This window comes from Ceratotherium simum, chromosome 19 (assembly GCF_057802395.1).
Source record: "Ceratotherium simum simum isolate JZ-2026a chromosome 19, ASM5780239v1, whole genome shotgun sequence".
NCBI classification, from domain to species: domain Eukaryota; kingdom Metazoa; phylum Chordata; class Mammalia; order Perissodactyla; family Rhinocerotidae; genus Ceratotherium; species Ceratotherium simum.
Window position 1 is genome coordinate 29565223 of NC_141918.1, and position 25753 is coordinate 29590975.

The 25753-nt window shown below is 44.2% G+C and overlaps 1 long non-coding RNA gene across 1 annotated transcript; it reads right to left on the reverse strand.

The window, feature by feature from the left end:
- Positions 1 to 3185: 3185 nt before the first annotated feature.
- LOC147914515 (uncharacterized) lies at positions 3186 to 24330 on the reverse strand. The gene is made up of 3 exons (XR_015555179.1): positions 24282 to 24330; positions 8892 to 8953; positions 3186 to 3350 (listed from the first exon to the last, which is right to left on the reverse strand). It is a non-coding gene; the product is annotated as an uncharacterized LOC147914515 (long non-coding RNA).
- Between the last annotated feature and the right edge of the window lie 1423 nt (positions 24331 to 25753).

The following is a 25753-nucleotide window of genomic DNA, read 5'->3' on the forward strand; positions in this document are numbered from 1 at the left end:
ATTTCCATCCCTTGAACCTCTGTATCCTTCACAAGATTATCCTTCAGCTCCTCAAACATGATCAACTCAATCCTAGAATCTCATTATGAGGGTCTATTTCCTGGTGCAACTTCCAGTATTGATCACTGTATCAGTCAGAATGCCAGAAAGAAACAGGTTGTGTGCTCACATTAGGATAATTTAAAGAGGGAACTATTTACAGTGGTGTAGATGGGGTATAGGGAAATCACAACACAGAAGGCAATAACCAGGAGCTAGTAGCAGCTGAGCATTACTGCCCTAGACTTGAGGAGGAGGGTTATGTGGAGAAGCTCCATTAAGAGAAGCAGTGACCTTTAGTCAAGGGACTCAGCCTGTGGTAGCCTCACAGAGAGCGAGCTAAGGGAATAAACACCTTGCCTCACTCTCTCCTGGATTTCCAATCTCTTGCCAGGGATCCCCAGTGGCCAAACCCAAGTGGAAACCAGACACAAGGGAGCTGATGGATATAGTCAACCAAGTCAGCTACCCGGGTGGAGAGTAGATCTGGAGAGGAAAATGCAAGATCTCTGGCATGGTGGGAAAGGCCGTGAGTTTAGTTCTAAACAAATGTGCTGGTGGCATCTAAGCAGAGATGTAAAGCAGGTAGTCAGATGGCTCTGGCGATTGGAGAAAAGTCTGGGCTCTTGTACAAATTTGAGGGCTCTTGGCCTAGAGATGAGGTCATGAAGGTGGACGAGATGACTCAGGCAGACTGAGAAAAGAAGAGGATCTCAGGTTGAACCTCAGCAGTTCCAACATTTAAAGGTCAAGTAGAAGAGGACAATCTGGCAAAGGGACAAGGAAATAGAGCCAGAGAGGTGAGAGAAAAACCAGGGGAGTATGGTAGCTTGGAAACCAAGAAAAATAGTTTTTCCCAAAGGAAAGAAGGGCCAACTTTGTTAAAGTCCACTGAGAGGTCGCACAATATGAAGCCTGGGATGTGTCCATGAGACTTAGAGGCATAGAGGTCACTGGATACTTCGATAAGTAGTTTTAATGGAGAAGTAGGGGAGGAAGCCGGTTGGAGGAGGCTGATGAGTAAAGAGGGGTTGAGTAAGGGCAAACAATGACTGTGCACAAGGCTTCCAACCAGTTTGGGTGTAAAGGAGAGGAGAGGAAATGAGTAGAACCACAAAGAAAATTTGGGATCCAGAAACGGGATTTGTTTAGAATAGGAGTGTCTAGAGCATGTTTAGATGCTGATGAGAAGAATCCACTAGAGGGGAACAGATCAAGGATAGAAAGGAGGATAATTGGTCACACACCTTTTCTGAGGAGGTTGGAATCCATGGCACGGGGAGGAGAACTGACCTTTCTAGGAGGAGGGACATCGCTTCCATTTTGTCAGAAGGGAAGAACAAAGCATGGGCACAGGTTCAAGTACAGGTGCAGGTTGGTTTATAGGTGCAGGTAGCAGGAAGTGAGGTAATTCCCACCCAAGGGCCTCTATTTTCTGTGAAGTAGGAGAAAAACATCTGCCACTAGTGAGGAATGAGATGGGGGCTCAAGGCTTTGAGCAGAAAATGTGAAATGGTCATTTCAGAGACTGAGAGGTGAGTGGACAAGAGCACAGTGGGATTGCCCAGGGGTGGAGGTTGTTTGAGAGTCAGTGGAGGTGATAACAGGGATGACTCTGCTAGGCTGGGGAATTTTCTCCAGTTGTGCTTTGCTGCCTAGGAAGAGATGTGAAGAAGGTATATTGTTGAGTTCTTCCAGGATTGATTTTTTTCCACAGGTAAGTGTGATGAAAGGACAAAATAGGCCAGTAAGTTTCGGGTGTTGGCAAGAGAGTGATTGAGATAATGGACCATGATATCTAACATGGCTTCAAAGGGAAACAAAGAGTGGGTTGATGGAGAAGGAAAAGGAGAGGGGTGGGGGGCTAAGGACCTCAGTAAGGTGAGGTATAGAGTAGATGAGCAAGCAGACTAGACCAGAGTGAGAGGGAGTTGTGGTCAGAGTGGGAGATTTGAGAGATGACAAGGTCCAGGGTATGACAGAGAAGTGGGTACTGGAGGTGGTGGAGTAGATTAAGGAATTGAGAGGCTAGAGTATTGACTAGGTCATCTATGGGTACAGTAACATCTCCTAGGAGGATGGCAGGGTTGAGGTGTGAAGGAATATTGTGAGCTAGGAGGTAAGTCCTTGGAGAATGAGAGGGAGTGTCCGGGAGGCCAGCAGATGCTAGCAACACCAGAACTTCAGAAGAGCAGCCATTTTTATAGGAATGTTTGGATGCCGTACCAGGGAATGAGGAGCAGGCTATTCCTACCCCCTCCTCTTGGGTGTGTAGGATGTGGAAGAATACATAAGGGAGCTGCAAAACAAGCAACACTCTCTAGGTAGAGATCAGTTTTAATTCAAGCAAGGAGACAGAGTTTGTCCAAGGGGCTGAGGTGCCAAGGCCCCTGATGCAAGCCAAGGCAACAGAAGTGACCAGGGTTAAAGAGAGAAGCTTCAATCTGAGTGTGTTTGGGTCACAGCTTGTGAAAAGAGTTGCCATTAGAAAGATTCAAAATAAATGTGTCCAGATAGCATTATTCTTGCTTTTCAAAGACATACATATACACCAACTCTAACTGTCCTTCACTTTCAATGGTGACCCTCTGTGTGTCTGCTCTGGCTCTAGAGAACAATGCCTAAGCAGCAGTATTTTCTCCACACTCAGGAGTATCTTTGGGATTCTTTGGTTCCAGCTGCTGTTTGCTGAGTCTGGCATGATTTTTACCTTTGTCTCCTTGTTTCCATGTTTGCCAAACACTATGGTTTAAAAATAATCCTCCCACCAAGGATTGTTATAGGCCAGAGTTCTCTAGATGGTTTTTTATGCCTGCCTCTCACCACAGCCTTCGGCCTTGTACTTGCTACTGTCCTCCAAAGATTTCTCTGTGCTATTCTACTCCTGCTTCACATCCGCGTGGGTATCCACCCTCTGCTTCACCCATTCTCGGGGCAATGAATGAGGTTATTGGGCAGCCAGGGTGCCTCTAAGATCACCAGGTGGACAGCAGTGCAACTGATGTCTGTTATTAATAAAAGAGATGACATGGAACTAAACTTTCAGGACTATTTAGTTGCCCCTTGGATGGCCAAACAAATTCTGCAGGTACTATTAAGTAAAACAACAGTCAGTATGTAAACAGTAAAACTTAACTTACCAATTTTCCCTTTCACCTTCCCAGGAAGTCTTTTTCCTTTCACTGTGACTTGATTACTAATTCTTAGAATGCAGGCTGTGACCTCATCTTGATGAATAGATCACACATGTTTGTTATTGTTTTTCTCACTCCCTGAGAGGTAGACCGGTGCCCCAGAATGGATAGGCCAACCTAGAACACAAATCCAGTTACATGTGAAAACACACATAGCAGACTGGTTTCTCTCTGCAACAGGATGACTTAGTCACATAAGAAGTTATGGCCATTTGGATATTTTCAGTCAAAGCTCTTCCCATAATTTTCAATTCAGTGTTCTCTCTGCCATTTTGTTTTGCGTTCATGGTTTTGGGTATTGTTCTTGCTTAGAGCCCTCAAGATTTTCTGGGTGGTGCTGTGAGTGGATTGACACTATTACTAGCACTATGTTTATTATCATCTATCACCTAGGGCTGGCCCCGTGGCTTAGCGGTTAAGTGCGCGCGTTCCGCTGCTGGCGGCCTGGGTTCGGATCCCAAGCACGCACCGACGCACTGCTTCTCCGGCCATGCTGAGGCCACGTCCCACATACAGCAACTAGAAGGATGTGCAGCTATGACATACAACTATCTACTGGGGCTTTGGGGGAAAAAAAAAAATTAAAAAAAAATCATCTATCACCTAAAATGCTTACAAACTGCCTCAAACACACACATTGCCACCTATCAGACCTTGTCTTGAGGGGCTGGAGAACTTCTGATACTAGAGAAAGCCCCATGGTGCGGGCAATCAGTTTCAACAGCAACTTCATGGGCTTGTCAGTTTACTCTTTAGTAACATAAACAAAACTGTAATTTACTGTTGCTACGGGAGATTTACTTCGAAATTATCAAGATAAGTAACTCCAGAACCTTCCTGATATCAGAGGCCCCTGTTAGGAACCTGGGTGGAAACTCAGGCTTAAAGTTACCATCACATATCTGTTCTAAAAATCTTATTGCTAGAATCTAAGATAAACACCTTTTTCTTTATAGGTACAACTCAAGTTGGCTGAATCAGACTAAAGTGAAGGATTTATATTCTTTGCTTGAGGGAGGAGTTTTCTCGATTTTTCTTTCTCCTGCTAGATGTGAGTAAATCTATACATGTAGCCCCGCGCCCTAGCAGCCCTCTTAAAACCCTAAGAGAAACAATCTTAAGATGAAGTCTTTGTGGAGAGGAGCAGAACAGGAAAGGAGAGAAGGTGGGTCCTTGTTGACATCGTTGAGCTGCTGAACCAACCAGCCCTGGAGTCTACCCCACCTCTGGAATTTCAGCTTCATGAGATAACAAATTTCCTCATATTTAAATCAGTTTGGTACAGTTTTTTTAAATGATGATTATTATTATTTTGCCACTCGTACTCACATGTGCCTGACCCCTGTAACTAAGGAGGGCCCAGCAGGAATTTGTGTCACTGGGGGTAATTCCTGCCAATCTTTTCCTCATTCCACTCACTCAAACTGGTTCCTGATATGGTGCTATTTGTGCTTTGGGTTAGTTTTCCTTTGCTTCTCCCCCACCCCCACCCCATTTTCTCTAACTCTCAGAAATCATTGTTATCCTCCCTCTAAATATAACATTTCCTTTAAGCCGAATCTAAGTTGGAGTCAAATCAACATAACACTTTCAAAATGTGTGGAGACCCCCAACTCAGGGTGCCCTGAAAGAGGAATGTCAGATCATTAGGTAGGAAAAGTGTATTCTGGAGTTATTTTCCAAAGTCAGCAAAATTCTGGGAAGAGACCTTTGGAATTCTGTCAGCATCAGCACTGCCTCTGAATATTTCTACCCTTACCTCAGGCCCTATTGTACTTACTGAAGTTCTCCTTATCTTGTCAGCGAATGGGTGAGGCTGGGTTTTAGGTCAAAGACATCTAAATGGCTAAAATCATCCTATTTGGGGTTTGCTGAGATTACTGTTTCTGACCTAATTTGAAAAATTTCCAGCCAATATTTCTTCAAATACTTTTTGTACTTCATTCTCTCCTCTCCTTCTGGGACTCTAATTACATATACGTTAGATTGCTTAATACTATCCCACAGGTTATTGAGGCCTGTTGTTTTTGTTTTAATCTTTTTTTTCCTCTCTGTTTGGATAATACCCATTGACCTGTCTTCAGGTTGACTGATAATTTCATTTGTTGTGTTCGTTGTGCTGTCAATTCCAAACCGATGAGTTTTCAGTTTCAGATATTGTATTTTTAAGTTCCAGAATTTCCATTTGGTTCTTTTTTAAAGTTTCCATATCTTTCTTGAAATTTCCCATTTCTTAATCTGCTATATTTTCCCATAGATTCTTTAACACATTTATCATGGTTATTTAGTCTTTGTTAATTCTAACACCTGGGTCATATGTGGGTCTGTGTTTATTGACTATTGTTTCTCTTCACTATGGGTTACATTTTCCTTCTTCTTTGCATATTTAATAATTTCTTCCATTGTATATTGAGCTTTATGGATTATAAATTAAAGAGAATTTGGATTCTGCTATCATCCTTAGAAGAAACTTGAGATTTATTCTAGCAAGCAGTTAAATCACTAGCATATTATCTTAATCCTACAGAGCCACGTCATCCAATAGAACTTCTGCAATGATAGGAATGTTCTATAATCTGTGACATCCAATACAGTAACCATTAACCTCAAGTGGCTATAAGCATTTGAAATGTGGCTAGAGTGACTGGGGAACTACATTTTAAATTTAATTTTAACTAAATTTCAAAGGCCACATGTACCTAAAGGTTACTATATTGACTAGTGCAGCAGTGGAGACAAGGTTTTAGGCTTTGCTGAGGCAGGTCCATTTTGGTTTTGCCTTTATTCCTAGGGCACAGCCTTTACTCCTAAGTTGTGCCCTTCTGTGGCCTCAATGGAAAGTCTAAGGGGTTTACCATGCCCCTCTAACTTGGTGGGAGTTGGACTTTAGGCTCCATCTCCCAAGACATGGCAGCAGCCCCTTCAGCTTTCCAGCTGTTGCTCTCCTCTGGGCTCCTTGCCATTCCCCTCTGCACATTCACAGTTCAGGAGTCAGCTGAGGATTTGAGGGAAGTTTGTGCATAGATTCGGGAGCTCCCCCTCTGAGGCTCCCTTCTTTCTGGGATTCCCTCCTCCCCAATTTCCAGCTGCTGTGGAAGCCCCAAACTCCAACTCTGACTTCTCAGCTCAGTACAACTGCCAATTTCTGCTTGTACTCTGTCTCCATCCACCATGGGAAGTGGATAGTGCTGTCAGAGGAAACACCTGATTAACGTGGATCTCACCCAGTATGATTCCCTTTTGTCAAGGGTCATAGCTTCACCAGTTTTTGTCTGCAAAACTAAATCATTTTGTTTGCTCTCCAGGACCTTAAAATAGGTCTTGTTATTATTTTGTTCTGGATCCAGAATTTATAATTGTCTTTGGCAGGAGGGTTAGTCAGATACAATTTACACTGCCATTATCAGAAGTTGGAACTGATCTGAATGGCCAAAATTAGACACTAAAATACTGAGTTTAGTGGGAAAGCTTGGCTGTCCCTTCCTCCTACCACACTATCCCATGTCTCTTTGCACCAGAAGGGGCTCAATATTTGCTGAACTATTGCTGAAAACTGAAAATTCTCTTGAAGGAGTCATATTTGAAGCATTATCAGTTGTTCATAATTTAGAATGGATGATCCTTTCCTGAAAGCAGGTTTTGATACTGGTTAATGAGAAAAAACAAGACATTCCTGGGTGTATCTGTCTTCTGTTTGCAAGTGGCAGAACACCTGCTGCAATTTTGGCTTAAACAAAAGGAGAATTTGTTGACAAGCCTCAGTTAAAATTCCATGCAAGGGCTGGCTCCAGGCATAGCTGGATTTACGGCTCACGTAGTGTCATCAGAACACAGGTTTTTTTGCTTTTTGTTTTTGTTCCCAGCTTTCAGACCTCCCTATTGCTTTGATAGAATTAATCTCAGCTTCCTGGGACTGCAAGAGGATGGTAGCAGCTTCAGCCCTGCTTCCACTCAGGTGTCCAGTACAGAGGAGAAAGTGAGAGCCTGTTTCCCAGGAGTACCCACAAAAATCTCACTGCCTCTCCTAGGTTCTGCCTGGGTCCTGTGCCCATCCCTGGACCGATCACCTGGCCATGAAACAGCATGAAATGATTGGCCTAAGCTGGCTCACCTACTCCACCCTGCAGTCAGAGGGGTGTCACTTTCACGGGACCCTCATGACTGGGAGTCGGGGAGGGGCAGTCCCCTGATAAATATCTGGAACCGAATTGGGGAAGGGCAGTCCCCCTGATAAATATCAGGAACTGAGAGTGGGATAGGGGCAGTCCCTTGATAACTATCTGACTGGGAGTGGGGGAGGGGTGGTCCCCTGATAAATAGCTGGAACTGAGAGTTGGGGAGGGGCAGTCCCCTTGATAAATACCTGGGTTCTTATTCACTGGGATGGCAGACAAGCACTGAGGCATAAATAACAGAAGCCCACGAAGATGGTTATTAGAGGAGACTGGAACCAAGATACCCAGAGTGGGTTAAAAGGTTATAAACCAGAGAGACAAGGAGCCTAAAGGAAAAACACTGCCTCTTTTTCCACTTAGCCTCATGGCTCAGGGCTGCTGGAAGCAGGTGCTGTGCTATATCATTGCTTCATGGTTAGTGTGCTTGGGGACCTGCAACGAGTGAAATCCATGAAATTTAGATACCACAGCGGTATCTTAAAAAGGTATCAGGTGGAGAATGGCTTTTAATGTGGAATCCAGGCCTCCAATTAGAGGCTTGTTCCACTTGCTAAATTTGGTTTGGGTTAAATGTCCAGTGATCTCTTGTCCCTATAGCATTTCATCACTGTGATGAATGCACGGGAACAAATCCTCCTCTCCCTGCCCTTTCTAAGGGTACACAATCTCTATACCATTAGAGGTCTGAATTCTTTTTCCAGATAAATGGCCAGGCCCTCCTCTCAATCTCTTCCGTTAGTGAGGAAGCAATCCAAGGAAAAAGAAGACAGGGCCAAATGCAGCAGTGCTTCCAAATGTCCACTTGGCTTGGACGACACTTGACCAGCATCCCCCATGGCTCCAAACTATCTAGCAGCATTGGGTGAGGGAAGATGGAGACTTCCTTTTCTCTCCACCTCCAAAAAACCAGAGGAGGGGCCAGCCCCTGGCATAGTGGTTAAGTCTGTGGACTCTGCTTTGGCAGCCTGAGTTCACAGGTTCAGATCCTGGGCATGGACCTATACCACTCATCAAGCCATGCTATGGTGGCAACCCACATACAAAACAGAAGACGATGGGCACAGATGTTAGCTCAGGGCTAATCTTCCTCAAGCAAAAGAAGAGGAAGATTAGCAACAGATGTTAGTTCAGAGCAAATCTTCCTCACCAAAAAAAGAAAAAAAAAACAGAGAAAACATAGAAGACCCCAGAAAGCACTGGAAAAATACCTTGAGAGTTTCCCAGTTCACTCAGTCCTCATTAGTTGCTCCTAAGCACCTTCTAACTTGAACCTGATTGTTCTAAGACATCCCAGTGAATGACTTCCCTCAATAATTAAGAAGAATCTCCCTGATTTTTCAAAAAGGTCTGTACTTTTTAGTATCTTACATTTCTCTACAATAAAGCATGCCTCACTTTTGCCACAAAAAATTAAAATAAGTATGGATATTCAAATTTTAAGCATTCCCACAAAGCTTTGCTCCCCAGAAGTTCACTCACTCACCAGCGACTGACTGAGAAGTCACTGCTCACAGCATTTCAGGCTTTTTCTGTCACTACAATTACCTGTAATAATAAAAAGAGAATTATACCTCTGACAAATTTAAAAATGCAACGTGGCTGGTGCCTCTAGCAAGAGGACTTCCCATCAGCTCTTTTCACTCCCATATTCCCTTTGTGATAAACTCCTAGTCTTTTCAGGAAATCAGTCCATTCCTTACTTGTTTTATGCAACAACCCAGCTCACTTTCCTGTTTCACCTTCCTGATGAGCTGGTCTTTTGAAGGGTAGAGATATTCTGGTAGATTCTCCCACCTTTCTGCCCTCCCACCACCCACACAGCTTCTTTGCTTTCTCTGCGTCCCACCACCTTGAGGTCATCGGTGGCTGACCTCATTCTCAGCTTTGTTTGTTTCCCCGATAAGATTACTGGCCAGGTGCTAAAATCTTTGGTTTGCTTGGAAATTGCCTCGCTGCAGTTCCTGTGACCTACACTCTGGACGGAGCAGGCTTCATTATTCACGACGGGCTGGAGGTCCAGTTAGCAGCAGTATGTCCACCTCCGAGGCCAGACAAAAACTTGTTCAGCCAGTTTCCTTCTTTCACGAGGCTGTTCCAAGACTGACACATGCAGACTGAGAAAAACACTGCGAGTTTCTGTGTTCCCAGCAATGAATCCCACCAGAACAAGTCTCGGTCTGTTGCTAAACTGTGATTCTCATTTCCTTTCCTCACTCTGCCTCCCTCCTCCACCCCCACCTCCCTTTGCTACGAAGCTATGGACCATCAAGTTTTAATGCCGTGTTGAGTTGTTGATTAAAACAGCGTGTTATTTTCTGAATGTCAAACAACATATGACAATAAAGCAGACATAACATAACAGGAAAACAAATGTGCGCTGCTTCTGCCCTGGATACAAATACACGAAGGGCTGAACTTTAAAAGCTTCCATGCCCACAAGAAGTCTTGGAGCATTAAAAGTGATGATGGTGATTAGCTTGCCTTTCAGAGCAGCAAAATCTGTATAACTGAATCCTCCTGGGTTTAGCCATTTTCAGCCCAGGCATATTAACTTGGCTCCGTGTGAGTCGGCTTTTGTATACACATGCACAGTATTTAACCATGAGTGCAGCGAGCCCCAAATTAAAACCATATTTTGTTAGCACCACATGTTCCAGCCTTGACAGTATTTATCAAAGGGGAAGCTGCTGGATTTATTGAAAGAAATGAACTTCACCAGCCTCTGGCGGACCCAACCCCGATAGGGAGATGTTATTTTTACCCTGCCTGTGGAGCAGCACTGCCTGCCGCTGTTGGCCCAAGGCTGTTGACTCGCTTTGGGCACCGTTTGCTACCGGTACCTCTCCAGTGCTGCCTCCCAACTGCCTGGGCCTCATGGGACGTCATCAGCTCCACGTCCGTTGAGTCTTCAGGGCCCTGCTTGTGTTCCCTTCTTTTCTGCAAAGTCTGTGCTACCTCAACCCAAAATTGTTTCTTCCTCCTCTGATCTCTCCAGCCTTGGTCTGGGCATCACTTGGGGCTGTCGTGGAAATACAGAGTCCCAGGTCCCACCTTAGACCTCCTGAATTTGCATTTTAGCGAGATCCCCAGGGGGTTCCTCTGTACACTGAAGTTTGAGAACTTACCCTACCTCGACTTACCTTCTCTACTAGTGAGTGGCTCTCAGTGGGAGTCATGTTGCCCCCTACAGGTGTTTTGGAAATGTATGGGGGACTTTGGGGGTTGTCACAAAGATGGGCGCTGGGCAGGAGCACTCCTGCCATCAGTGGGCAGGGACGATGCTGGACAGCCTGCAGTGTAGAGGACAGCTCCATACAGGAAGACTTGGTTCATAGGTTCCATGACATTCTAAAGTGCTGCCAGGCAGTAGGGTAGGTGAAAAACCTATTTTGAATTATCTGAGCCTGGAACCTAATTCTTTTTTACATATAGACACGAAGTATTGCTTGCACAGTTTTCATATACACTGAATTTTCTAGGAATTCAACTTCTGTGAAAATTCAGGGAAAACTGTGCTTTGTTTTGCTCAAAACTACCTTGTTCATCACTTTGGAAACATGCATTGTCCACGGTAATGCTGCTTACAGTATTTCAGTCTCCAGAACAATATATCAGTATCAGCCTGCATTTGTAGCTGTCTCAATAGCAATGATTTTATACCCGACTACTTCATTTTTTTTTTTTTTTGGTGAGGAAGATCAGCCCTGAGCTAACATCTATTGCCAATCCTCCTCTTTTTGCTGAGGAAGATTCACCCTGGACTGATATCCTGGACTAATATGGACTAATATAAGATGGACTAATGCCTATCTTCCTCTACTTTATACGTGGGACGCCTGCCACAGCATGGCTTGATAAGCAGTGCATAGGTCTGTGCCTGGGGTCCAAACCTGTGAACCCTGGGCTGCTGAAGTGGAGTGTGTGAACTTAACCACTACGCCACCTGGCTGGCCCCTTCATTATGTTTTTTGGTGTAAATGTGCCTGAGCTTTTATATATTAGAACACATAGTGTTTTATCACAAATCACTTTTATTTTATTTCTTTATTTCAGAGTTAAGGAATTCATTATACCAATTTTGAGTTATATTATTCATGTGTGAGTTAGTTATATTATTCATGGATGCTATTTCAGGAAAATAAAGGAGCCATTTAAAACTATTTGTTATAAAATGAGAATGTTGGGTCTGATAGGGTTGGAAACCTTGATGCCACATTCTTCAATTGGCCCTTATTACATATCGTCTTGTAATCTTGGTTAGATTTCTTAAGAGAGCCTGCATAGTCTCCCCTACTAGATTATAAATATCCTTAGGGTAGGACTGTATTTTATAAACTTGGTATTCTAGTCACCACTCAGTTCAGTGTAACGCACATTTTTGTTTGTTTGTTTATTTATTTATTTTTGTTTACTGCAGCAACATTGGTTTATAACATTGTATAAATTTCAGGTGTACATCATTATACTTCTATTTCTGCATAGACTACATCATGTTCACCACCCAAATACTAATTACAACCCATCACCACACACATGGTAATGCACATATTGAGCATTAAGGGATTGATCAAATGACTTCTTCAAGGATGAACCCCTCCCTGCATTCCATTCCTCAAATGCTACTGAGTTCCTACTGTGTGCAGAGCACTGGCAGCCCGGCCACAAAGGTCATTAATAACGGGTTTGTATTCTGTTGCTCGTGGGCCGGGTGCAAAGCTTAACACATTACAGGTTCTGATACAGTGGAGGCTGGAAGTGGTCCACTAGGGAAACAGAAACGAAATGCTATGGGACTACGGAGGAGGAAACAATTCCAACACGTCCATGCACATACACGAGTCTGCAGTGGCAAACGCATTTACAAGATCCTTTCCTTACATGTGTTTTTATTTATTGGGTTGGCGACCATCTTCTTTGACTCATTGAATTAGAAGCTTCTTGAGAGCCATTCTCAACTCCTCTAATTCCTATGTATTGCTACCAAGCTTCAGTGTTGTGTCAGGCAAAATCCTTTCTATTTCTTGGGACAAATTGCACAAGCACACAGTCTTTTCCATCTTGTATAATAATGTAATTTTTTGGTATAGGCTAGATTGGCCTGGGAGTCGAGGGGTTTTAATCTGCTGATAATTTGGATAGGTCATTTCTCTACTCTGGCTTCATTTTCCTTATCAGGAGAACAGAAGATGGACCAGACTGATAGTTCCTGAACTTGGCCGTTCCTGGACAGATTTTAAAAATACAGAGTTCACTGGGCTCCACTCCAAACATTTTGAAACAGACTTTGGGGATGGACACTCGACAGGTATCTGTAGATTTTAAAGGATATCAGGTAATTCTGATAGGTGACACGTTTGTTTCTCAAACTTTAACATGCATACAAATCACCTGGGACATCCCATTAAGACACAGGAGTGGGTCCTGGGAGCCTGCATTCTAATAAGCTTCCAGGTGATGCCAATGCTGCTGATCCATGAACCACACTTCCAGTAGCCAGGAATAAACGACTTTTATGTCTCTTTCAGCTAAATATTCTCCATCTACATCAATTACTAGTGAGTAATGCTACCCAAGATGACCCATTAAAAATAGTCCACATTTAGTGTAAGATGACCTAGCTAAGTAAACTGTCCCAGTAGAGGATGGAATCATTTCCTTCATTTACAAATTTTAAGTGATATTTTAAAATAATCTGTGGAGAGTTTACTCCCCTTGAGTTAGCATCCCAGAATACGGTGTTAGAAAAAAGTTTTCAAAAATTCTTAGACCAAAAAAAATATTTTTGGCCAATCAGCAGACTTTGAACCGACCTTTTATGGCACAGGAAGCTCAATGCCAAGTGTGATCTGAACATCATAGAAGGTGATCCCTCTTCTGGAGTCCTCCCCATGGGCTGGCATATGCCCAAAATTCCTTTAACAGGGGACAGAGATTTGCATTCACTCCATAATTAGTGATGAGGCTTAAAATACAAATATCCCTGAGGAGGGTGAAGCACTGACTTTAAACCTTAGCAGAATAAAGAAATGATGGGGGAGATTTTCATGGAAAGAGGTTTTCATAGGAAAGAGTTGGGTTTGTGGGGGCTGAAGCACAGTGAAAAAGATGTTTCAGAAAAGGAAACCAGGGTCTAAAGTACACTGACGTTTTTCATAACTTTGTCAAAGAAGGTTGCACCCATTAACTAAAACAATCCCACCAAACTGTCTTCCTGAAAAACAGACATCCCCCCAACTCCTTTGCTCACTTCCTGTGTTCAGGTGGGAGGCCCTCTGGCATCTTCATTCTACAGTCCTTCTGCAAACAGCCCCCTAAGACACTCACAAGGGAGCGTAGGAGTGGGTCCCAGGGAGGAGAAGGGTCATGATCAGAAATGCTTGTGGGGCCTGAGCTGACCTAGGGGGCTGAGGGAGGGAGAGTGGGGCAGCAGGAGAACTGATGTGGACACCAGAAAAAGAGGAAGGTGGAGTGTGCCCCCGGAAGAGAAGGGGCCATGTGACACCAGGCTTGCCTCCGCCGTTGGACAGCTGCTCAGGCTCAACCACTTGCAACACAGCTTCTTCCTAACCTCCTGTAACTCACCTCGAGGTCATGACTGCCTGTTTGAGACATGAAAACCAGGCTGAGGAAATTGATCTTTCTTCTAGCAATTAAGACGTTTAGTCTCCCCCACAAGCTCATGAGCCTCATGACATCCACACTCAAGAAAAGCAGCAAGGTAGCTGGAAGATCTTTTAGTCTGGCTGCTCTGCAGGCTGTATTTGCCTCTGGCCACAGTGGCTGAGTATCTAAGATCTGGAACAATCTCTAGGAGCAGGGGACAAACTGGGCACCTGATAGGACATTAAAGCCGGGAAGAGTTTGCTCCAGCAACTTCCCTTTGGACGTGTTTTCTTTTGCCTATTCATCACTTTCCTGAAGTGGGAGGGAGCTGAAGAGAGGTATACAGATCCTCTGGGCTATTGCTGGAAAAAAGGAGTTTCAGATTCAAATTATATCTATACATCTGTAAACCACATGATTCACTGAGTATCAACTGACATGCAGACCCCAAAGTGAATGTTCAATTAAACTAAGGTGAGGGGAAGGGAAATTATCCTGTTCCACTGAAGCCTGCAGGAGCGCTCCCTGGCTGAGCAGGGAAGTCAAGGCCTGTCACGAAGGGATGAGTGGAAGGTCTCCTGTCCCTGTTGACTCAGGGCAGATGGACATGGCTGCCTTCCCAGGGCCTCCAGGACGCAGGCTCCCCATCGTGCCTTCAGAAGGAAGTCCATTTGTGCTGAAGGAGAAAAGGGGAGTTTTCATCTTGCTAACATAGAAGTCACCTTTACCAATGAGAGCAAGGGAATCTAAGAATTTCGGCACCAGAAGGGACTTTAGATCATTTATTTCATGCTCGTCATTTTATAGATAGGGAAACTGAGGCCAAGAAAGGGAAAGAGGTTTGTACAAACTCATTGGTAAATTCTCAGCAGAGTTGAGTCTAGAATCCAGCTGATTCCCAGACCCACTTTCCTCCCTTCCCCCCGCTGCCTCCTCAGAGAACATGGTGGCTTTCCTGGCTTGTTGCAGTTTTCTGAAAACCCTCGAATTATCGGAGCTCACATGCACCTACCCTTATTTCCTCAGCCCCCTAGCTGGGGCTGGATGAGGCTACATTCCACACTTGAAGACCAGTGGGCAAGAGTCCTTGCCAAAGGTCCATGGTGGACTGGGGGAGAGGGGCCTTAAGTTCATGAATTTATCCCATCCCCTTGAGAACTCCATTTTCAACTTTAGGGGGAGAAATGAAAGCTCTTATTGGACTCAACTAATTCAGCACACACTACGTCCAGCATGGAGATGAGCAGGTGCAAACGGAACTCTCCAGCCATGATTTGTTCTGCATCCAGAAGTTATGATCCGGATCAGTAGCCTCCTGTGGTTGGACACAGTGGGGGCTGTGCATTCCCACCCAGACAAGCTCGCTGCCAGGTGGAGCTGTTGCAATAAAAGCAAGTCTCAGCTCACACCAAATTTCACCAAACGTAGGAAGCTTTGTTAGGTTGCAGACAAAATTAAGATTAAAAAAACCTCATTTGTGGTTCAGAAGAGATTTCTCTCTCTCTCTTCTTCCTGCAACCCTCCTCACCACCTCCTAAAAAATTGCAGAAACACCCAGATGAGGGCTTGCTGTCCTAAGCCCTGTCCTTAAAGGGTGCCTCTCTGGCCCTCTTGGGGCACCCTCTCCCCACAGGATGATGAGTTGGCCAAAGGAGTGTGTCCACCCAAAGTCCACACCTCACCTTCTAGACCACGCTTTGATACCTGGGATCCCAGAATTCCCCACCCAAGGGTCCTGAGCCCATCTCCAGAGCCTGCATAGGCCTTTTCTCAGGGTCCTGAATGGACTGCCCCATGGCTGTACTCACCCGTAGGCCTGAGGATTGACCAGGGGCCAGCTCTTCATAGAGAATTGGGTATGTGGGCTTGGGCATCTTTAATGTGTGAGATTAGGGGTGGGCAGAGAAGGGAAAGGGAGCTGGGGAGCAGGCAGGAACTCTGAGGGGCCCAAGAATTCCATATTCAGACTTGGCCTTCTGGGCCCCTCTGAAGATATATATTTTCAAAGCAAGAGGATAGAACATGCTCTATATTATAGTTTCTTAGCTGGATTTACAGCTTTTAAATGTTTAGACACATGGTATGTGGGTCTCCATTTGCACTCTCACTCCACTCTGCAAATGTGGGAGGCAGGCTTTTTGAAGCAGACACAAAGACTGGGTTCCTACGGTTGGATGGTAGGGGGAAAGAGGGGAGTGGTCTGATCTCTTGAGACATCACACCAGTGGGCTCCAACCCCCACCCCTACACTGATGGCATGATTATTAGGGTTACTGATTTTTATCCCTTATTCATACAAGACAATGAGTCCTATCACATTACTCTAACCAAACAAACCAAGAAATCTGCAGGTTCTACTAAATCAAGTATTACTTCCAGGGCCAGCTCGGTGGCGCATCGGTTAAGTGCGTGCGCTCCGCCGCGGCAGCCTGGTGTTCACAGGTTTGGATCCCGGGCGCGCACCCATGCACCACTTGTCAAGCCACGCTGTGGCGGCATCCCACATAAAGTAGAGGAAGATGGGCATGAATGTTAGCCCAGGGCCAGTCTTCCTCAGCAAAAAGAGGAGGATTGGCATTGGATGTTAGCTCAGGGCTGGTCTTCCTCACCAAAAAAAATAAATAAATAAAAATTACTTCTAACACTTTTTATGCAAATAAAGCAACCTAAATTGTTGATGTAGACTAGAACTGACTTATTTGTTTTATCTACTAATTAACCCACCTCAAAGAGTTGGAGCGGATTAGGATTAACTTGTTCACACACACATCACATTACACATAGAGTATTTAAAAATAAATGACCACAAATATAGCATGACAGCCAGCCTCCCAGGGTCCCCCTTTTGTTCCTCAACTAGACACACCTGAGATGGTGCTGTGGGCAACATCTCCTGGAGTGAGGAATCTTGGGTAAGCCACAGAACAAAGAGGCTCCCTGGCTTTTATCTTTTCCCCTCTCAGATAATTTATATCACTGTATCAGGCAATAATTCTGCCACTCAACAAGCCACATCCCCCAGGCCTATATCCCAATTTGGAGTTCTAAATTACTTACTGCACAATATTTATGCAATCTTTCCTTTTTTTTTCTGTGCCAATGCTACATGTTAAGCAACTTCCCTTTATCCGCACTTATATTACAGGACCTAAGAATTTTCTATTTACATCCACTTAGGGACTTTCCATGAGCAAGCCTGGCCGTGACCCACCACATACTAATTGTCCAACTCTTTGCTGTGGTTACTCTTCACATAAACTTGGGCTACTCAAATAATTGCTTTTCAGCATTCTCAGGAGTTATGGGAATACAACTTTGAGCCCAAAATGCAGAATCAGAACTAAAAGCTGTAACATTAAAAATCCAATCCAATTCTATCCAAAATCTTCTAGAAAGTCAGTTAGAACCCCAAGTAAATTAACTGGAAGAAAATCTTTATCATTTAGCAATAGACAGTAGCAGGTACAAATCTTAGTCTACAGATACGCAATTTTTATTTATTTTTCTATAACTCAACTTAATTTCTATTTTAACCTTCATTTTGCCAGAGGAGTCAAAACTTTATCTCAATAAATTCAGGGTGATATCTTTGTTCTAGGGCACTAAGGGGTGTATGCATGCACGTGTGTGTGTGTGTGTGTATTTGAGGGCCTCTAATCTTCAGTTGTCTGTCCACGTTGGTATCTGCTGAGACGACCACTGTGTCATCTGGCCTTGGTCATAGGTCCACGCAGATGGCAGCTGAGCTGTCCCTCACTCCCACCCACAAAGCCCATTAAAGGCCAGCCACTCTTTTCTTCCCTTCCTGGCAGCACGGGAGTCGTTCTGTTGCTCCCAATCCATGCTATCACCTGGGAAACTTGTAGTCTGTATCTACATCCCTGTCTGCCTATACATACCCCAAATTCATTTCTTTAGGGCCTTGTCACCTTCCTGAGGCTCTACCCTAGAAGTAAGAATTAGATTACCCCTCTCTCCAGTCTCATAAACTAATCGGTGGGTCTTAGCATTGGGTTCCGTTCCCATCCTTCTGGGACACACAATCCTGCTTTCAAGAATCCCTTAATGACTATACAGTTCTTGCTTTCCCTCCGATCCACCTTCTCCCTCGGCCACAAGTCCCCAGGGACCTTCAAGTGGAGCATGATGTACTCCCAAATCGCTGGTGTATGTTGGGGTCCTTTCTTCACCCCCAGGGCTTAGGCTTGAGAAACTCAAAAGCCAGCAAAATGGACCTTTATATCTCTGTTCTCTGTGGAGCATCCTTCACTGGGGCAATGACCCCAGACTAACCTTGCTCAAAGCGGCAAGGAGATGAAACATGGGTGAGAGGGTTAAGAAAGAGATATTAGGAGGAGAAGGACTGAGTAGTTTTTCAAAATTAATACCCAACCATAATACTAACAGTTATATATGTTTTCACATAGCCTGTTGATAAAATTATCTTTCTAAAATACAGAAGTGATTATCTAACTGTTCTGCTTCACATCCTCCAGTGGTTCCACAAAGCCCACAATGGCAGTACAAGATCCCCGCCATCAGAGAAGTGAGGTGCAGGGATCACTGAGCTATTCATCTGGGACACCTACTATTTGCATGAGCAGAGAAAGCAAATCTTCACATGGACTATCCAGCCACAAAAGCATTACGTCCTGGGAACAAAACTAACAATTTTTCGGACATTTCCAAAACCCAGCTCTGACCTCTACTCAAGCAAAAATTCTGATCTAATTCTTATTTCTTTAATATCCTTATCCCTCTTGCACTATGGCTGCTCTGAATTGACCAATAAGAACAAGAGCAACATTAAAAATACCATGAGAGGGGCTGGCCCGGTGGCATAGTAGTTAAGTTTGCGTACTCTGCTTTGGCGGCTCGGGGTTCGCAGGTTTGGATCCCAGGCATGGACCTACACACCGCTCCTCAAACTGTGTTGTGGCAGCGTCCCACATGCAAAATAAAGGAAGATTGGCACAGATGTTAGCTCAGGGACAATCTTCCTCACCGAAAAAAAAAAAAAAATACCATGAGGGCAGTTTCAATATGAGTCTGCTCTCCTTCAAGGCATCCGTGGGTCACCCACAGACCAGGAATACCTCCTCCTTTCTCCCTGCCAGACCTGTGTTCTCGTTTCCAAAACATGGCTTGAGCACCCCCTTCAAGAAGTCTTCCTCCGTGTCTCTGACCCTATCCTAACCATACCACAGCTGGTGTGAGTTGCACAGATCCTGTCTGTTATAGTTACATGTGTTCATGTTGTTTTTCCTGTCTTTGTTCTTTTATTAGCCTATAAACCCTACTGGACAAAGTCTGTACCCCCACATCCTTTGCAGCACCCCTAACCACTTAGCACAATGGTCTGTACACAGAGGGTGTACAGAACTTAATAATTTTTGCACGTTGATTTCTAGGTCCCCAGCCCGGCTCCTGGGTAATCATTTATCAGCAAACAGATTAGTTATCAGTAAAACAGCCGAGCTTTCCAAAGTGAATCATTTGTATTTCCACTGCTGGAAAGAACAACACACCACTTTCCTTGCAAAGAGGAATTTCAATAGAGGCATGTGGTCATGACATCACTGGTAGATCTTGCCTGAGAGTTCTGATGCTTGTAACTCTTTGACCTGAAAAGATGAATCAACTTTTGTTTTGAATCATGTGTTCCCCTAGGTCCCTTTAACCTAAAGGCATAAAAGTCAGAGAATGTGATCCCCATAATACTGGCAATAATGACAAATAAATATACATATAGTCTCTGGCTGAGCACCTGCCAGTATAATTCCTAGGAACCAAGCACTGCCTCACCCCCTGCAGCATCCCGGATGGGCTCAGAGATGGCTCAGAGGCTGAGCCTGCCTCGGTCCATCCCAGGCCTGGCCCCACCCAGGTGCCAAGGCTGCTTCTGTCTTGCAGTAGCCAATGTTCCCGCTGATGCTCCCTCTTCAGCAGGAGCTGCCCCATGCCTGACTCCCAGCTCTAAGCCTGGAACAGCTGGGAGTGGAAGAAGGGTCCTGCCCCTGGCCTCCCTTGGTCCCCTCCTCTGGGTGTGCAGCTTCACAAGGCAGCCCAGCCCAGCCCAGCCCTGAGGGGCTTTTTGAGGGAGGGGGCTTCTTTCTCTCCATCCCCTATCTCCCCCTCTCCTTCCCCAGGCCCCCTCCACATGCTGGCTAGCACTTTACCAACACCAGCTGTAATCTTTCTGGGCACCGGCAAACATCTCTCCCAACCTACATCTCTTCCCACCACAGGGTTCGGACACATAGAGTTTGGAGTCAGTCAAGCTGTGTTTAAATTTTGGCTCCCTCTATGCCTGTCACTTCTTTTTACTGAACCCCAATTTTGTCATCTATACAATAGAGATAATAATACCTACCTATGGCATTGTCATAAGGATGAAGCAGTAATGTGAACAATAAAGATAAAGCCTTAATGACTAGGGGACTTCTAAGTCAGGTAGGACCTGAAGGTGCAGTGCCTGGTCCCACATGCAGGCTTTGGCCTCTCTGCCACATCTTCTCTTCCAGGAGAGCCCCAGAGCCCCAGACTCCCCACCCCCCAGAACAGGGGATCTCTTCCCTCTCCTGTCTGAGTCCCCTGCCCACCAAGGGCAGCTCCATTTCTATCGTCACCCGTGTTTCCAAGCTCCACCCCCACACCCGATACCCTGTTCCTCTAGGGAACGTAGTGGCCATTAGCTAGAGATAAGGCCAGCTCTGTGTTCTCCTGGACCGCAGAAGGTGCCCTTGAGAGCCCTTTCCTTCCACTCCAGCACACAGGCAGGCCCTCTGTGCCAGGCACACTGTGAAACACTTGCTGGACGCAGACAACCAACGCTGGAGGAGCGCAGTCTCCAATAGAGCAAAAGGGCAGGAACCGGCTGGGCCTAACTACCACCCTGTCTTGGGAGAGGCAGCCAAGAGGAAGGGGCCCTAGGAGGAGAGGGGCCACACCCTAGCATCAGGGGAGGGGACAAGTGGGGCACCGGCAGTCTGCAGGACTTCAAGGGGCCATCTCACCGTGGAGTTTGAATAACTCGGAAGAACCGCTAACAGATTTCGCCGCCCTTTTACCCTGCCTCTGGGGTACATGCCTCCTATCATCTCAGCAGGGCTGTTGAACTCTCCCTCTTCCTCTGTCCATTCCTGTGTCTATAAAGGTCCTGACCAACATCTCTGCATGTCTATTTATAAGCACCAAATCTCATCCACAACACACTTCATTAGTTATAAAGACTTAAAATTTTACTGCTAAAATTCTGTTCCTTCACTTTTTTGCCATCCCACTCCCAGTCTTTCCCAAAGGAAACCATGAGTGGAACATCCGAGCTGCCCTCATCAGCCCTTTCTCTGAGTTTCCAGGGCCATGAGACTGTCTGTGGTCTGATGTCCTGTTGGGGTCATTATACGATTCAAACACTTGAGCAACAGACCACAGCAGCTGTGGCTTCCACTTTCTCCCTATTCACCCTGGGCAGGGCAGGCCTGGTTGGTTTCAGGGGACTCAGCTTCTTCCCTGCTGTCTGCAGTAAGAAAGGACCAGTCACAACTGAGGTAAAGGCCTCAGAACGGGCCTCAGGAGGCCCCGGTGGACAGTCCTCACCCCCCTGTGGCCAGGAGGAGGTGGACAGCAGGGACTTACTACCTGGCAGGAAATGAGACAAGACTGAATGTCTCCAGAATTTTCAAAGTCAGAGAAATAATACTGATAAACAGGCATTGAGCTTTGAGCCCTGTGCTAAGAGAATTATGCTCAGTGAATCTTATAATAATCCTGGGGTTAGTGTGGTTACTCCCCCACCAATGCAGACAAGTAAATTGTGGCTCAGAATAGTTCTATGTCTCACCCATGGTCACACAGGCCAAAGCAGAGAGGAAAATGGCCAGATGCATCTCCCCTCTTTGTAATAAGGTGGGATGGGCCCCAGGAACTGGACAGAAAAGAGCAGGACCTGCTTGGCACAATTAAATAATGGAGGTTTGCTGAAGTGGCCCTAGAACTTCAAGAAAGAGAATGGTTGTTGAGGAGAGAGGGGGCTTCCCAGGGAAGAGAGAGCAGGATTCGATACTTAAGACAACCTGTTAGAAACTTGTCTGGTGTTGACTTATTGGCAGGTGCTTGTGCTGGGTTAGGCAGAGCTGTAATTTCCTTCTGCTGCCCCCAAATCTTCAGTAAAAGTCCGCCAGATGTGCTGACACCACCTACCATAACATTAATTAACAGATACAGGTGTTGCTTGGAGAACAAAAAAAAGGAGCAATATCTGGCATGGAGGGAAGCAGTGTAGAAAGAGGACCGTGGGCTTCAGCTATCAAAACAATGCTGGACCACTCAAGAATTTGACCTGAGCAGAAACTGGAGGGAGAGGCAGGCCATGTGAATGTAAACACCCTGGCAATCTTTGAAAATGCTGGGACAAAGCTAGCTTCCCCGTGTAATTTGGGATGGAGGCTTAAGTCGTTTGATTAGGATATTAAAGGATGGTGTTTTTCCCAGTAAGCTGAAGGATTTGGAAACCCTCTGTTTTACTTCAAGCAATTCTAACAAACACCCAAAGGGGTAAATAACTTATTTTCTCCTTTGTGCAGATAAGTAAGCCCAAGCCATTTAAGAGTTGGAACTCATCTGGAACCAAAAGCCAGGGCCCTGACACAGGCTGTGTCTGTCCCTCTCTGCTCCAAGAGCTGCTCTCACACGGAGAAAATCAACCTGCCATCAAATTCCATCCATTCTTGAATAGGCCTCGTTTGGAATCTCTTCTTCATGCCAAATTTCATATTCTATTTGTCTTCCCGGGGCAGTGCAATCTAAACGTCTTTCCTTGAGGACCACAGTGTTAGAAGTCCTGAATCTGAAGTCAGACAGCCTAATTGTGTGACCTTAACTTCACTGGGACTCAGTTTCCTCATCCACAAAATGGATAATAATAACATCTACTTCATAGGGCTGATGTGAGGATTAAATTTTTACAAAAGCAAAGTACCTAAAGGGGAAATTTGTAGCAATACAGGCCTACCTCAACAAACAAGAAAAATCTCAAATAAGTCATCTTAACTTACACCTAACAGAACTAGAAAAAGAAGAAAAAACAAAGCCCCAAGTCAGCAGAAGGAAGGAAATAATAAAAATTAGAGCAGAAATAAATGAAATGAAGACTCAAAAAACAATAGAGGGCTGGCCTTGTGGCTTAGAAGTTAAGTGTGCGCACTCTGCTACTTGCGGCCCGGGTTGGGATCCCGGGCGCGCACCGACACACCGCTTCTCCGGCCATGCTGAGGACGCGTCCCACATACAGCAACTAGAAAGATGTGCAGCTATGACATACAACTATCTGCTGGGGCTTTGAGGCAAAAAAAAGGAGGAGGATTGGCAATAGATGTTAGCTCAGAGCCGGTCTTCCTCAGCAAAAAGAGAAGGATTAGCATGGATGTTAGCTCAGGGCTGATCTTCCTCACAGAAAAAAAAAAAAATAGAAATGATCAATGAAACTAAGAGCTGGTTCTTTGAGAAGGTAAAGAAAATTGACAAACTCTTAGCCAGACTCACTAAGAAAAAAAGAGAGAAGGCTCAAATAAATAAAATTAAAAATGAAAGAAGGGAAATTACAACAGATACCACAGAAATACAAAGGATCATAAGAGAATACTATGAAAAACTATATGTCAACAAATTGGATAACCTAGAAGAAATGGATAAATTCTTAGACTCCTACAACCTCTCGAAACTGAATCAAGAAGAAATGGAGAATCTGAATAGACCAAGCATAAGTAAAGAGATTGAAACAGTAATCAAAAACCTCCCCAAAAAACAAAAGTCCAGGAGCAGATGGCTTCTTTGGAGAATTCTACCAAACATTCAAAGAAGATTTAATACCTATTCTTCTCAAACTATTCCAAAAAATTGAAGAAGATGGAATGCTTCCTAACTCTATGAAGCCAACATTACCATGATACCAAAACCAAACAAGGACAATACAAAGAAGGCCAATACAGCTGACGAACATAGACGCAAAAGTCTTCAACAAAATATTGGCAAACCGAATACAGCAGTACATTAAAAGGATCAGACACCATGACCAAGTGGGATTTATACCAGAGATGCAGAGATAGTTCCACACCCACAAATCAGTCAATGTGATACACCACATTAAGAAAATGAGGAATAAAAATCATATGATCATCTCAATAGATGCAGAGAAATCATTTGACAAGATCCAACATCCATTTATGATAAAAACTCTGAATAAAATGGGTATAGAAGGAAAGTACAGTACCTCAACATAATAAAGGCCGTATATGACAAATCCACAGCCAACATCACACTCAATGGGGAAAAACTGAAAGCCATCCCTCTGAGAACAGGAACAAGGCATGGATGCCCACTGTCGCCATGCCTATTCAACATAGTACTGGAGGTTCTGGCCAGAGCAATTAGGCAAGAAAGAGAAACAAAATGTATCCAAATTGGAAAGGAAGAAGTGAAACTCTCAATGTTTGCAGATGACATGATTCTATATATAGAACACTCTAAAGAATCCACCAGAAGACTATTAGAAATATCAACAACTACAGCAATGTTGCAGGGTACAAAATCAACTTATAAAAATCAGTTGTATTTCTATACACTAATAATGACCTAGCAGAACGAGAAGTCAAGAATACAATCCCATTTACAGTTGCAACAAAAAGAATAAAATATCTAGCAATAAATTTAACCAAGGAGGTGAAAGACCTATACACTGAAAACTATAAGATGTTATTGAAAGAAATTGAAGAAGACATAAAGAAATGGAAACATATTCTGTGCTCAGGGATTGGAAGAAAAAACATAGTTAAAATGTCCATATTACCTAAAGCAATCTACAGATTCAATGCAATCCAAATCAGAATCCCAAAGACATTCTTTATGGAAATAGAACAAAGAATCCTTAAATTCATATGGGGCAACAAAAGACCCCTAATAGCCAAAGGAATACTGAGAAAAATAACAAAGCTGGAAGCGTCACAATCTCTGACTTCAAAATATACTACAAAGCTATAGTAATCAAAACAGCATGGTACTGGCACAAAAACAGACACACAGATCAATGGAACAGAATTGAAAGCCTAGAAATAAAACCACACATCTGTGGACAGCTAATCTTCAACAAAGGAGCCAAGAACATATAATGGAGAAAGAAAAGTCTCTTCAATAAATGGTGTTGGGAAAACTGGACAGCCACATGCAAAAGAATGAAAGTAGACCATTATCCTGCACCATACACAAAAGTTAACTCAAAATAGATTAAACACTTGAAAGTAAGACATGAAACCATAAAACTCCTAGAGGAAAATATAGGTAGTACACTTTTTGACATCAGTCTTAGCAGCATCTTTTTGAATACCATGTCTACTCAGGCAAGGGAAACAAAAGAAAAAATAAACAAATAGGACTACGTCCAACTAAAAAGCTTCTGCAAGGCAAATGAAACCAGGAACGAATGAATAGACAAGCCACTGACTGGGAGAAAATATTTGCAAATCATATATCCCACAAGGGGTTAATTTCCAAAATATATAAAGAACTCATACAACTCAACAACAAAAAAAACAAACAATCCGATCAAAAAATGAGTGGAGGATATGAACAGAGAGTTTTCCAAAGAAGATATACAGATGACCAATAAGCACATGAAAAGATATTCAACATCACTAAGTATTAGGGAAATGCAAATCAAAACTGCAATGAGATATCACCTTACACAGG